Below are 15429 nucleotides of genomic sequence, written 5' to 3' on the forward strand. Positions count from 1 at the left end.
TTTTTTAGAAAAGTTTTTCTAAAGACTTTTTAGGTGAAATGCTACTGAAATATGCACTCTAAGTAAGGCTCTTACAAGAATCTAAGACTTTTAATAAATTTAACATTTGCACACTAGTCTTCAAAGATTCTTCATCGAATTCTTCAATTGCTTGTCATATTTCTTCATTGCCTTAACTGAAATGCAGTTGATTTACTTGTTCATCATCAAAACCTTGTACTTGAAGTATCATGTACGGCTTCAGTGGCGTAACAATCTCCCCCTTTTTTATGATGACAAACTTAATCAAAGATGAAGCATTTAGATACATAGATGGAGATTTTACTCCCCCTATCAATATGCTGCAAAACATTAAAAGTTAGTACATTCAAAGCACATATAACGCATATTGATTGGATTGCATTTCCATCATTACTTCATTCCATTCCATGTCATAATGCAAGGTCTATCTTTTTCTCCTGCAATTTTCATGCATGCTGCATGCGTCTAATTCTATCTTTTTCTCCCCCTTTGTCATAATAAAAAAGAGTAAGGGTAGAAATAGTATAAGCAAAATGCAATTTCAAGTTCAAAATATTACAACCCATAAAGTATCAAAGTTTAAAAAACAAAGATCAGAAAAGTGAGTTAAGCAAGTCCTTGATTGCAGTAATATCTTTCTGAATCGAAGAAAGTTGTTGAGTCACATCTTCACAAAAGTGTGTTGATGCAGGTCCAAAGCTTCCACTCTCTGCAAAACTTCATCATTGTCTTGACTTGTAGAAAATTTCTTTCGTTTTGCTTGAGATGAAGGTGTCGCAGAAGATGGTGAGGGTTCAGAAATTGATGGTTCAATAGGATCAGATGGTTCAGTTTGATCAAAGTTTAAAGGAGGCAGATATTTAATTTTCATTCATTTAAAAATGGTTTGATCAAAGAACTCCTTTTGCTCAATATATTTTTCATTGGTTAAGGGAACTTTGAAATGTCTGAAAATACGAGTAAGAAGACATCTATAAGGAAGAAATGGTTTTTGTTTCCACAAATTAGTAAAATACACGTTGGCCCAATTTACAGAAATATTTCCAAATAAGCCATAAAGAGCCGTAGAAAGATCTGTGAAATAGTAATCAAAAGAACCAGTTTTAGGTAGAACACTGTGGGCAAGAATTCGTCCAGCAATGCGTGCACGAGTTTGAAGATTGGTATTTTTGAAAGGAGGACAATGAGGAGCACCAGGAAGAAGAATTTGTTCAAAAATTCTTTCATCATTAAGTTCAACAGTATTGAAAAGAGTGTCTGAAGGTGTAATTTCTAAGATTTGTCCAAGTAGTTTAGAATCAAACTCAATTTCAACATCACGAATAAGAGAGGAAAGAACTCCAGTTTCATGATCAATTTGTAAATTCGTGTAAAACAAGTGAATCAGAAAAGGATAATGAAGGGTGTCTGCACAGGCATAAAAAAGATGTGAAATACCTGGAAATAATTCTCTAATTTTGTAACGAGAAAACAGGTGAAAGAGGACATTTCGGCCTGGTAAAATAGGAAGTGCAGAAATCGATCCAAAAGTATCATATAAAAGAGGATTTCAAAGTAATCCGAGAGAAAATCCATGTCTTGCTGAAGGTGTAGGAGGAGGAGAACCTTTTGCAGATGCAGTCTTCGAACGAGGCATGTTTGAAACAGATTCACCTAAAAAAAATTAGTTGCAGAGAATGATGTCGGCTTCCAAATGACGTCCGGAGGGAGGAAAAAGTTGTCCGGCGTTGTGAAGGAGAACCAATGCAACAGAAACAGTGAATAGACGAGGAGGAGTCCGCGGTGGATGACGGCAGATGCGAGGAGGCTGCCACAAGGGGATTCCGGCGAGAACTGAAGATGCACTGGTCACGACAAGAGGATTCCGGCGACTCTCTGTCACGGCAAGAAGAATCCGGCAAGGAGAGGTTCGAACGTCACTCCGAGGGTTTTTCGGAAGAGAGAAAGGAGAGAGAGAGAGAGGGTTTCATTTTTCAAAGGGTTTTGTTCTTAAGAAAAATGAAAAGGTGCAAAAAAAATGAAACAATGCCCTTTTTAAAGAAAAATTGGGTGAAAAAAAAATCCAAGGGGTATCGGGTCCCTTCAGTTAAAAAAAAAAAATTAGTCGACTAAAATTTTATCGGTCAACTAATAAGGTGCGACTCATTCTAAAAAATCTTTAAAGCATCAGTCGACTAGAAATTTATTGGTCGACTAATATGGTGCGATTTTGAGATTTTATTCAAAAAATCAATATTTTATAAATCCAAAAATGAGCAAATGCCCAGTTCTCTCCTAATTCTCATAAAATCTTCATTTTTAAGTGGTTTAGTGAAGATATCGGCATGTTGTTCATTAGCGGAAATAAAATTGAACGAAATATCTCCTTTTAATACATGATCTCTTAAAAAATAATGTCTAACTTCAATATGCTTAGTCCTTGAGTGCTGAACAGGATTTTTTGAAAGAGTTATAGCACTAGTGTTATCACAATAAATAGTTATTGTGGAGTAATTCAAACCAAAATCTTTTAAGGTTTGTTTCATCCATAGTACTTGTGAACATGCTAAACTAGCCGCTATATATTTTGCTTCAGTTGTTGACAGTGACACTGAATTTTGCTTTTTACTAAACCAAGAAACTAAGGAATTTCCAAAGAAATGACAAGTTCCACTAGTACTCTTGTGATCAGATTTACTTCCTGCAAAATTTGCATCACTATATGAAACTAAATCAAAGGAAGATGATTTTGGGTAAAACAAACCAAAATCTGAAGTATCTTTCAAATAATGAAGAATTTGTTTTACTGCAGTTAAATGAGATTCCTTTGGATTAGCTTGAAATCTTGCACACATACAAATACTAAACATTATATCAGGTCGACTAGCAGTTAAGTATAATAGAGATCCGATCATACCTCTGTAGAGCTTAGTATCTACATTTTTACCATTTTCATCTTTATCAAGAGAAGTAGTTGTACTCATAGGATTTCTTCTTGATTTCGATGAGTCCATCCCAAACCTCTTGAGAAGTTCTTTTGTATACTTAGCCTGGTTGATGAAGATTCCTTCTTTAGTTTGCTTTATTTGAAGTCCAAGGAAGTAGTTTAATTCGCCCATCAAGCTCATTTCAAACTCTTCCTGCATAGCTTTAGCAAACTCTTTACAAAGAGAATCATTAGTAGAACCAAATATTATGTCATCAACATAAATTTGCACAATAAGAATATCTGAATTAAGATTTTTAATAAATAAAGTGGAGTCTACCCAACCAATGAAAAAAATAGATTGTTCTAGAAAATTTCGTAATCTTTCATACCACGCTCTTGGTGCTTGTTTAAGTCCATACAAAGCTCTTTTTAATTTGTAGATTTTTTCTGGATATTTCTCATTTTCAAAGCCTGGAGGTTGCTCTACATAAACTTCTTCATTGATGTGTCCATTTAAGAATGCACTCTTAACATCAATTTGATATAACTTAAAGTTTATGTAACTAGCAAAAGCAAGCATCATTCGAATTGACTCCAATCGAGCCACTGGTGCATAGGTTTCATCAAAATCTATGTCTTCTTCTTGATTATAGCCTTGTGCTACTAGTCTTGCTTTGTTTCGAATGACTTCACCATTTTCATCTAGCTTATTTCGGAAGACCCATCTTGTTCCAATTACTGGATGATCCTTTGGTCTATCAACTAGATCTCATACATCATTCCTAGTAAATTGGTTAAGTTCTTCAGACATGGCCAAAAGCCAAAATTCATCATCACAAGCCTCATTGATATTCTTTGGTTCTATTTTAGATATGAAAGCAATGTTTGCAATATATTGCAATTGCCTTCTAGTTTGGACACCACTCTTTATATCTCCAATAACTTGTTCATGTGGATGATTGGGAACTTCTTTCCAAACCGGTTGAAGAGGAACATTTTCTTGAGAAGTACTCTCTATCAAAGGTTCTTCTTGAAGTATAACTTCTTCTCCTTCGCTTAGAGGTATAACCTACTCACAATTCTCATCAAATGCAACATGTAAAGATTCTTCAATGCAAGATGTTCTTTTATTAAAAATACGATAAGCTTTACTTCTAGAGGAATATCCAAGAAATATTGATTCATCTGATTTTGAATCAAACTTATCAAGATTATCTTTGGTATTTAACAAGAAATGTTTACTACCAAAAATTTTGAAATATGAGATCTTTGGTATATGATCATAATACAATTCAAAACATGTTTTATGTAAAATTGGTCAAATAAGAACACGGTTTAAAACATAACATGTTGTATTTATTGCTTCAGCCCAAAAGTATTTTGGTAAATTTTTATCTTGAAGAATGGTTCTAGCACATTCTTGCAAAGTTCTATTCTTTCTTTCAACAACTCCATTTTGTGGAGCCGCTCTAGGAAAAGCAAAGTTGTGAGATATACCATGTAAATCACAATACTTTAGAAAAGATTCATTTTCAAATTCACCACCATGATCACTACGAATTTTAATAATAGATGTAGATTTTTATTTGTAATTCTTCTACAAAGTTTGGAAAATTCAGAAAAAAGCATCATTTTTGCTTTTTAGAAAAAAGTTTGGAAAATCCAGTGTTATTCTATAAAAGATGAAGATCCTAAGTTTTGTTTACATCCTGACTATGGCCATTGATGTAAATCATCAACTTAGGATTAATCACCTTTTATGAAATGGTGCACGTGCCATTTGTGTTTCACCATTTGTGAGATTTTAGAAAATAAAGGCAAAAAGCATGAAAAACAAACCATTTATGACATTTACAATGCACATTCCTTCTAATCTAGAACTGAAAATGTAAATTTCTCATTTATGCCTAATTTATTACAACTTGGAATTGCAAATATCAGAAATTTCTACTCCAGGAGAGAAATTCAAGCTTCTTATATATTCCTGCAAAACAGAGTTAGCACAGGACATTGAAAATATAATAGACGGATGTTGTATTAAGAACTGATATATATCTATGTAGGCAATGTACATATATACATATATATATACATATATATAGGTATATACATATATACATATATATGTACACACACACACACACACACACACACATATATATATATATATATATATATATATATATATAGAGAGAGAGAGAGAGAGAGAGAGAGAGAGAGAGAAAACATGTGTTTATATTTTAACGAGGAATGAAAATGTCCATCCTACTTGCTAGATGGAAATTGTGTATGACATGATACATGTGCTAAGGCCTATGTATTTATGCATCTAAGGTTAATGTGAACATGATGGCAAATAGAGGTAAATGCTGAAGAAAAGGAAAGTGCAGGTAGGCTATAACATGTTTGGGGAGTGAAGGATTGATGCACAGTGTGGCTATGGTGTAGAAGTGCAATAGGTATAACTAGTGGAAATATACATGATATAACCAGTGGTTGTCATAGGCTATGGATGCAAGAAGGTCACAGCAAGGTTGTGAATCACTGCAAGTGCAAGAAATACATAACCGTGTTTTGCACTGTAGTAGATATGAAGAACTCACAGTCGTGTCTTGTATGACTGCAAGGGTGAGGAGAATCCATCAAGGTGGATACCAGGGGTTTTTACTGCTATGTGACACAGTAGTGGCATAAAGAGTGGAGTTTGTATAGCAGAACTTGTAGTGAAGGCAGCTGTTGGAGTGCAACATGGATGGTGCTGGATAGGATATGTATAGAAATGAAACAAAGTGCACAAGTGAAGCGCATTGGGGTGGCTACAGGGGTTATGTGATATAGGAATGCAACTGATGTGCAGATGTGACAATGAGCTGGAGTGTTGCATTTGTGGATGTAACATATACAACAGGTGAAATGGTAAGAAATATATGATGCTATGAAGTGCAGATAAAGGGATATGTGGCAATAACAAAGTGTTACTGTTTGTGATGGATAGTGAAGTGGAGCAGAGGTTAATGATAATATGGGATGGGCACAAAAAAAAAACTAAGAAACTAATCATTCAAAGCTGTTAGGAAAGTAAAACAAATAAATCAATTACCTGCATTCATAAAGAGGCAAACATAAAATCAAGATCACAATGAGAAATCAATAGGCAACACATTAAATAATAAAATAGCAACTAGAAGAGACTATATTTGAAAGCAAAAACAAATTACCCAGACCATGTGACATGAACATCAGCTCAGGTTGAAGTAATACACATGAAAAAAGGAAAAGACACTAAAAGTGGAACTATACAACAACTAAAACCATCACTCTCAAACCAATCACAAGAGTGGGTGAGCAAATTCTGGCAAGGCCCCTGCCATCAACTTTCCTTTATATTTGATGTTGCCAGATATAATATAATCAAGATGGAACTATAGATCAACTAAGAGACCATTAACCTCAAACCAATCACAAACAAGCAAATTCTAAAAAAAAAGCCCCTAATCACCAATGTTCCTCTTCATTTGATTTCCACTAATTTGAACCCTTGCAGACATGGATAATATTCCTGTTGTATTCAAGAAGGATAGAACACAAAAGATTCCAAACGTCTCACAGACAAGAATACAAATAATTACTGAAGGAATAAACTGAAAGGTTTCTGGAAGGGCTTCAGAGCAAAGGAATAGATATTTTTGTTTTCTCTTTGGTTTCCAGTACATTGTTGCAGCAAAGTATTGTTCAGCCCTCTTGCAATCATCTGGTTCTTTGTTCTATCACACCATTGTGGGCTCAACAATGAGAAAACTATGGTTTCCAACCAGAACTATGTACTTATACCCTTCTCTATATCCTCTTTCCTTCCACAAATTTTTCAAAGCTACTAAATGCATAAATGTGGAATATGGCTAAGTAATGAAAGTGGTGGTGTGAACCACAGAAAATTGGAAATGCATAAGCTATTGTGAGAGTGTTGACAGCAAGGGAAGCGAGTGATAGTAGATGTTTCAATGATGTTTGCTAAGTGGAGGAGGTGCAACAAGTGAATATAGTGGGTGGAATGAATGTAATAATGCAACAAAGGTATGAAGAAAGTGGAGGCTACAGCTACATGCATAAGGTGGATGCTGTGGGTATATGTAAGTAGGGCTGCTAAGTATAGGCTGAAGGGAAGGTGTTACAGGGCTGTGTAGGGAGCCACAACAGGTGGAAGATGGCAGTTGATGAGAATGGAGATGTGATGAACAAGTAATGGAGGATGAAGAGATGAAATGATGGAGGTGGTCACAGCAGGGTGGTGCTGTGTGGCAGGTGTTGAAGAGCTAGAAATGTGATTGAAGAAAGATGGTAGCATCACATCCATTAATTTAGATATCAGTTCGCCAATCACCTGTTTAAAGATCTTGATTATAAACGCATTATGAAAATTACTCAATGAAGCATAGAAGTGCAGGTTTTGGTGACCCAGATGCTAGCAAATGGTCGGCAGTGCTTATTCAATCAATAAATTTGTCATCAAGTGTTCAAGTCACTAAGTGAATGATTCAACTAGATGTACAGTCCTGTCCCAGGCCAATTTTTTTTTTTTTTTGCAACACAAGAATTAGCTTGTTTTAACCTGTAAAACAAAACATTTCAAATGATATTACAAGTGACACTGATCACATCGTGTTTTCTGAAGAAAAAAAACTGCCTTTCATAATGTCAAACCCGATTTCAGGCATACAGAAAGAGTGATCAGAAAAACATACAGATTCCTCAAATAGTGTTTAAACAAGGAAAGATGAAGAGCCGAAAGACTGACCAACGGACAAGCAAAATAGTGAGGAAAACAAAAAACTTTAGTCCAGCCGGCAGAGAAGTACATCTACAACACTGGGCAGACTGTAAAGCAATTACTCTTTGAATTGCCACTCTCTGCGACACATAGGGCAATGTGGTTGGGATGCCTGCGAGTTCACCCACTTTAAGATGCAATGGAGGTGGAATGCATGGTTGCAAGCACCCCATATTAGAGGACAATCATCACCAGGAAATTTATAATCAGGACAACAACCATCAAACACCATTTTGCATGTACCACAAGTTTCATCTTGGGCATCCCAGGTCCATGAAGCTACAACATGCCACTCTGTTTTATAAATGTATGGAGCATTTTAACTTTCATTTTTTTTACCTGAATTTTCCCTCTCTTTGTCTTGTGCTCTAAGAGAGGGAAAACCCTCAAACGACCTTGGCTCGTAGGATTCCTGGCAAGACGAGGAGCCCGAACACCTGTTGCCTTAGAATCAAAAGCCTAAGAACACAGTTATACAATAAAGAAATGAAACGCCGTGATAATCCACCGTAACTTCTAATAGTGAGGAATAGGCATTTACGAATAATGGAAAAGAAATTATCAGATTGGTAATGAACAGATAAACTAACTTCAAATATCAGATCTAGAGTTTAAATAGCAAATCCATTAATCAACTGATTTCAGACATTCAGATTAACCTCAAACTGATTGGCAAGTGGAGTTCTAACATTAGTCCTTCAAAATTCAAACGGGTTAGTTAGCCGATCGGATGCAGGGATGGATTTTGATATGAAAATCGATTGATACACAAACACCATAACAGAAATTTTAACATCGGGTGATTTCACCGATGGATCCAAATTAATTTCACAAGGAATTGATGGTGCGATCTAGGATGAACCAGAGCAGCGGATCTCTTGGCGAGGCACTTCTGGTTTTTCTGCAGAACATGCAATAATCTGCATACTGATTGTCGTTCTCACTGTGTGACCATCAAAATTCTTGCCTCTATGTGAAAGTGGTGATACCCTCATGAACCTTTTACAAAATTTTACCACATTCAGGGAGGATCGGGCGCAGCGACTAATGTATCACCGAAGGAGTATCAGATCTGAACTTCCTATACTTATATTAACAAAAGTAAATGGAAAAACAGGAAGTAATAAAAGAGAAATCAAAGGTAATTCAAACAAAACAGGGGATCGACTGTAAGGTGAAACGAGGGAATGAAAATAGGGAATTGGAACAACTCCTAAACAGGGAGCAGGGCGTAATTCAAAACAAGAATTACACAGAAATTTAAACAAATCAAGATAGAACACCGAACAGAAATTGAAAATAACTCAAGCAACAAAAAAAAAGGAAACGAATGTAAATCAGAGATTAAGGCATGGACTCAAACCAGAATAGACAGGAAATTGGAGGAATTCAAATAAAATAAGACCGTCTATAGACTGGAATCGAAAAAAAAAAAGTGTTGGAATCACTTGATTCTTGTAGCTGTAGCACTTGGTGGGTCAGTACTGCGATAAGCAAACTGACACCATCAATGATGCACCAATGGCAGCCCCACAACAGGTAAACAAAGGGGAAAATCAGAAAAGGGAGAAGAAAACTTACCTGATTTGCAGAGGTTCTGAAGAAAGGGGGGAAGGAGACTTCTTATGTTGGTCTTTGAGAGGATGACTTCAGAGGAAAGGGAGGGATTGGAGAAGAAGAGAAGCGTGGATGAAAATGGCGATGAAATGGATGATGGTGGATGAGATTATCGACCCCCTAAGGGTCAATTTTATAAGAGGTGGCCGATAGGCCCCTCTCAGATCGGGTCCCCCATTTTAAAAAATTTCTAAAAAGAAGGTTTTAAAAAAAGTTTTTTCTAAAAAGTGTTTGTTACAAACTTGATTTTTCAAAAAGGGTGCTTTTAAAAGGCCATTTGTGTTTTCTTATTTTTTTGTTTTTTCCTTGATATTTTCTATATTTTTTTGTATTTTTGAAGACAAAAATTCTAAAACTAAGGAATTTAAACTACTTTTACAAAATTTCAAAATTTTTACAAAAGAGTTTTTTTGAAAAGTCAGGGTTATTTTGGGGAAATTTCTTCAGAAGAATGGGTTTGGATCCAGGTTTTGAGAAAATGTTCGAGTTTTGAAACTCGAATCAAGGAATACAACGCGATGGACCCAAACGGATACCGGATAGACTGTCCGAGCTATTTAAAAACTATTTTTGGTATTTTCTGTAATTTTAATTTAAAAGTTGGACAACGAGGCTCAGATTTGGATTTTGACAATGGATCCGGATCTAAAATCAAGTCGGATATATAAAATGAATTTAATTTCAGTAAAACTTGAGAAATGAACTGGAATTTAGATTTAAAAGTGACTCAATTGCTCAGAAAATGAAATTTGGGGCAAAAAGAGAATATTTATAAGTTTTTGAAAATTTTGGGGTGTTCACAGGCGACAATGATATCGATGAAATTCTGACCGTCTTGGAAGAATGCCAATCCTACTGTGCATAGGATCATGGCGTGCTGGATTCTTTCTTTTGCTGCTCGAAACAAGGTGTCAACTTCCTCGTAGGCTCCATACTTGCGATAGAGTCTGAATACATCGATGAACTAACTTCTGTTGTTCTCAGTGAGAGGCCAAGATCTACTCCCTGCAGCTCTGGCTAATGCTTCTCGAACATCTATCCCCTTGACATTGATCAGGAACTGCTGCTCGACCGGATCATCTGGCTGACCAGCTGGTTCTGGCAATCCCATGATGTCACTGAACTCATCCATTAGCAGAGTCATTTCTCCCCATGGAAACCAAAATGTGCAGGTACGTGGATTCCACCGTTCTGCCATAGCTTGAATTAAACTGTCGTTGATGGTTCGCTTACCCACTACCGATGCCATCTCCAATCCATAATCATCCAAGTGGTCTGGGAACATACGCGAGAAGGTGGCGAACCAAGAATAATACCATCGAGGGAAGAAGGAATGAGACTGGATAACTCGATGATCCGGGGATCCATCCTTTATTTGATAGAAGACATGATCTCTGGGAAAGACAACATCAAAAGAATTGGACGCCATCGGAAATGATACTGGGACAAAGAAGAATGAGGATAATCAGAAAAAATGCAGAACTTACGGATAGACATTTGACGAAAAGGCGAGGGTAAATCCTGGAAAATTTGAAAGATCAAGGGAATTTTAGAAAAGGGATTTCCAGGGTTTTAAACAAAATTTGATACAAAAGAGAAAAGAATGTAGGTAAAGAAAAAAATATACACCTGGGGTTTTTGAAAATAAAAGGAAATTTTGAATAATATATCTAGGGTTTTGGGAAGGTTTGATATATATAGGAGAATACAAGGAAACATCACATAATCCAAGCCGCACAAACAAAGATGCACACACAGCACTCCCTAAAAGGCTGACTCTAAATGCAATATTTTGAAATGGCTTGTAGGACCTTAATCCTAACTCTAGGGTTCAGATCATCTGGTTCCGATCAAGGTATGCTGATATACTCAAGTCGAAGCTCGAAGTACGTGGCATAGAAATATTTATCTGGTTCTAAGGTAATGACTTCCCAACATCCTTGAGCGCCTACTGATATACCTCGGACTATGGCCCTTAGGTACGTGGCAGAAGGGCACGAACCCAAATAGGTGGTCCAATTGTGAGGCTCTCTTCCGAACTATGGTTCAGTGAGATAGCCCAGCAACATGAAGACCAGGATAATATAGGTAGAGATGTTTTCGAAAACATGATCAACATGCAGATAAAACCAGAAAGCTCTAATGCAAGTCCTAAAGAGATAGAATTTTAATAAAGAGAAGCATACACTTGCATACATTGTTCGCATCCAATCCCTAGAATTGAGGAGAGTTGTATTTTAGACCTAAGTCTAATGTGAACATGGAATAATCTACTCAATATGGTCCTACCAAACCATACTTAGATTCTATATGCAATGATGTCAGCTAAGACAGAATCTAGGCTCCTAATGTTTGCATGGAAATGAAGCTGACATATGTTAGAATAAAGACTTAGATAATATCAAAGCAAAGTAAAAGGCAAAAATTCGACCGGACGGAGACGGGTCTCATCACGGTCGCCAAATTTTGTGATCATCACAAATTTTTTTTTTCTCGTTCCTCTTTTCCTTTATGTTTGCCTTTCTAGCCTTTATTCCCTTTTTGAAGGGGAAAAAAAAGATAGAAAATAAGAGAGAATGAGAAAAGGAAAGAAGAGAGGAACTCTTTTGCAAGGTCGCATCTGACCAAATTTTTTGAAAGATGTTTTAAAATCACTCGCCTCCGTTTTGAAAATTTGCGGGAAAATGAAGAGACGGGATTCGCTAGTCGGTATGAGGTTCGACCGTTCCTGGCGCCTTTACCAGGGGTAATCGAACCAAGGATCGAATTTATGCCTTTTGCTTTGCTAAAATATCATTTAAGAATTTATTCTAAGTCTAAATGCACAAAGAGTCATGCTTGTGTGAATGCAAAGATGTATGCTCTTTTGAACAAAAATGATTTTGAAAATTTCCAAGTATTTCTGAGATGAAACTGATGAAGAAATGATTTGAAGGATTGAATTTGGTTTTAGATTTTAATCCGACTTAGGCCTTTGAAATAGATCTAGAAAAAGAGACTTGAATTTCCAAGTTTTCAGAATGATCAGGATTCAGAGAGATTAATCTGTAAAAAGAGGTTTTTAGAATTGAAATTTTGAAATAAGAATGATTTTCAAAGTCATAATGGACTTTGAATTAGAATCGATTTTCAAGAATCAATGTTTGAATTCAAAGTCTAAACGAGAATTGAATTTGAATTTAGACTTGAGAAATAAATTTGAAATTGGCTTTGAGAATTGGAAATGAAATTAGATTTGAAAATCTAGAATGAAATTTTGATCTGAAGTCTAATATCCAAGATGGGACTGGATCTGAGATCCGAGATAGGGTTGGATCCGGGTTCTGGAATTCTAAGTGGAATTGGATCTGAAGTCTGAGATCCTAAATGGAATTGGATCAAAAGTCTAAGATCCGAAATGAAGTTCTATCTGAAATCTGGATCCTAAAGGAGAATTGGATCTGAAGTCTGAGATCCGAGAGGAAGTTGAATTCTGGATTTAGGATCCTAAATGGGAATTGGATCCGAAATCTGAGATCCAATGATGAAGTTGAATTCTTGATCCTAAATGGAATTGAATCCAAGATCTGGAATCCAAGATGGAATTTGGATCTGAAATTTGAGACCCAAAAAGTAGAGATCGCATTTGGAAATCTGGATCCAAGTTGGGATTGGGTTCTAACTTTGGATTTGGATTTTGAAAGTCCAAATGGGACTTGTGAAGATGGATCTGGGTTTTTGAAAACCCAGATCGAATTTAAAGCTTAGGAAAAATTTGAATTTTGAGATTCAGAATCAATCTCAAATTTTGATATTTGAATTTGAGAATCAAGACTCAATCTTTAGATAGAACTTTTGAGGATAAAGAACAAACTTGTTTTTAAAGTTTGAATTTGAAATCTGAAGATGAATACGAAAATTTAAGAAAAGAGTTTTCTAAAAAGATTTTCATGAGGGTTTTTTTTAGAAAAGTTTTTCTAAAGACTTTTTAGGTGAAATGCAACCGAAATATGCACTCTAAGTTAGAATCTTACAAAAATCTAAGACTTTTAATGAATTTAACATTTGCACACTAGTCTTCAAAGATTCTTCATCGAATTCTTCAATTGCTTGTCATATTTCTTCATTGCCTTAGCTGAAATGCAGTTGATTTACTTGTTCATCATCAAAACCTTGTACTTGAAGTATCATGTAAGGCTTCAGTGGCGTAACAAAATCATGAATCAGAGTTGGAAAAACACTTTTAAAGAAAAGGAAACTTAGAAAATCATAAATTTGGACTTAGAAAAATATTTGGAAAAGGGAAAAACCTTGAAAATCGATTTTGAGAAAAAACTGGGTAACTTTGAGAAAATCATTTTTTCTGAAATTGATTTTTGAAATAGATCAAAAAGGATAGACGTGTGGACCTGTGAACTATTTTCATGATGCAGTCTAAACCTAGATGATGCATGGATGCAATTTATGAAAATATTTTCTAAAGAATTTGAGAAAATTATTGGTAAAAGATTTTTGTGCCTTATAGAATTTATATGAAATAAATTCGCTATATATCCATGACTATGGCTACAAATATATTTTGAATATAGCTCATTAAATCCTAACAGGAAAAATATTTGGGAAAACTTTTGAGACTATGCAATGATTTTTTAAGATAGCCTAAGAGTGTAGGTTGTTTGTAACTTAAAAGAAGATGATAAATCTTAGTTTTTTTTGTATTCTGACTATGGCAACAAATACAAACTCCAATGAGTTTATCAACTCCCTAGAAGCAGGTGCACGTGTCATTTGTGTTGACCAATGTGAATTTGAAATATGCGCATGAATGATCAAACAATAGTAGTTAATATTATGAAATAAACTATATGCAAATGCATCCTAAACCAAGCAGGAAAATAAATTTTCTTATTCTAATATTACAATTTACATCAATATTAAACTGAAGAAAAAAAAGGGAAATAAAGGAAAATATAATCTTAGGTTTTCGTGAAAAATTAGCAAACTTGTTAGTAGAAATATGTCAGCTTTTCAGGATTTATGCAACAATATCTGGAAATTGAGGGATTTATCCAGATATAATCCTTTTTCATGCTTCCCTGAAATAAAACTCATTAAATAACATAATGGATGATGCACAACTAAATAAATAATGAAAATAATCAACTTGAAAATTCAAAATTGAGGGAAAAGGACCAAAATACCCTTAAAAATTGATATTATTTGTAAAATAGCGTAAAAAAAAAGTTTTTCAGAAAATATTTTTGTAATACCCTTAATTCGGGGATCAAACAAATTCAAAATGATGCAAAATCAGGTGGAGAGTACCCTGATATGATTATGAAGATGATCAAACTAAAAAAATAATGCATGAAAATAATAAAATATGCAAAAAGAATGAAATTTACCTGTGTTCTGGTTGAATGGGAACTCTGTGGGCATCCTATTTTTTATGAAATAACTAAATAACACATCAAATGAATTTCAAAAATCATAAAAATTGACATGGACACTTATAATAACTCTAAAAATAATATGAAAAAAAAAATTGGGATTATTTTGAATATATATTAAATAAAAAGATGAAAAATATGCAATTTTAACTGTGATTCTATACCTGTTATGGTGTTAGACCAGAATCAGATATTAAATAACAATAAAAATTTATGAAATTTGACAAAGAAAAACTAGGCAGATCAATGAAGACAACCCTTTTTATAGATTGGGAATACGATCTTCGGTTAGGGAGATACAACTCTAACAATATCTACGTAATTCTAGCCTATGCATAATGATGCAAAAATGATAGATCTAGTTTCAGGTTTAAAGAAAGGTAGCAAAATAGAATAAAAAATTATAAAAATTTCACAGAAGATAGTAGACATGCAGATTAAGACATGGCTTTTTACGAATTGGAAAAAATATCTCCGGTTAAGGAGATATGACCCATATAAGTTGACCTTGCATATGAACTGCGACTGAAGGTTCAAGAAACATAGACTCTGGTCTCGGGCTTCAAGAAATTAGAAAAAAATGCTAAAAATTTATGAAAATCACACCATGGAAAATAGAACATACA

This window comes from Nuphar pumila, chromosome 2, assembly GCF_984573655.1.
Source record: "Nuphar pumila chromosome 2, dmNupPumi1.hap1.1, whole genome shotgun sequence".
Classification (NCBI taxonomy): Eukaryota; Viridiplantae; Streptophyta; class Magnoliopsida; order Nymphaeales; family Nymphaeaceae; genus Nuphar; species Nuphar pumila.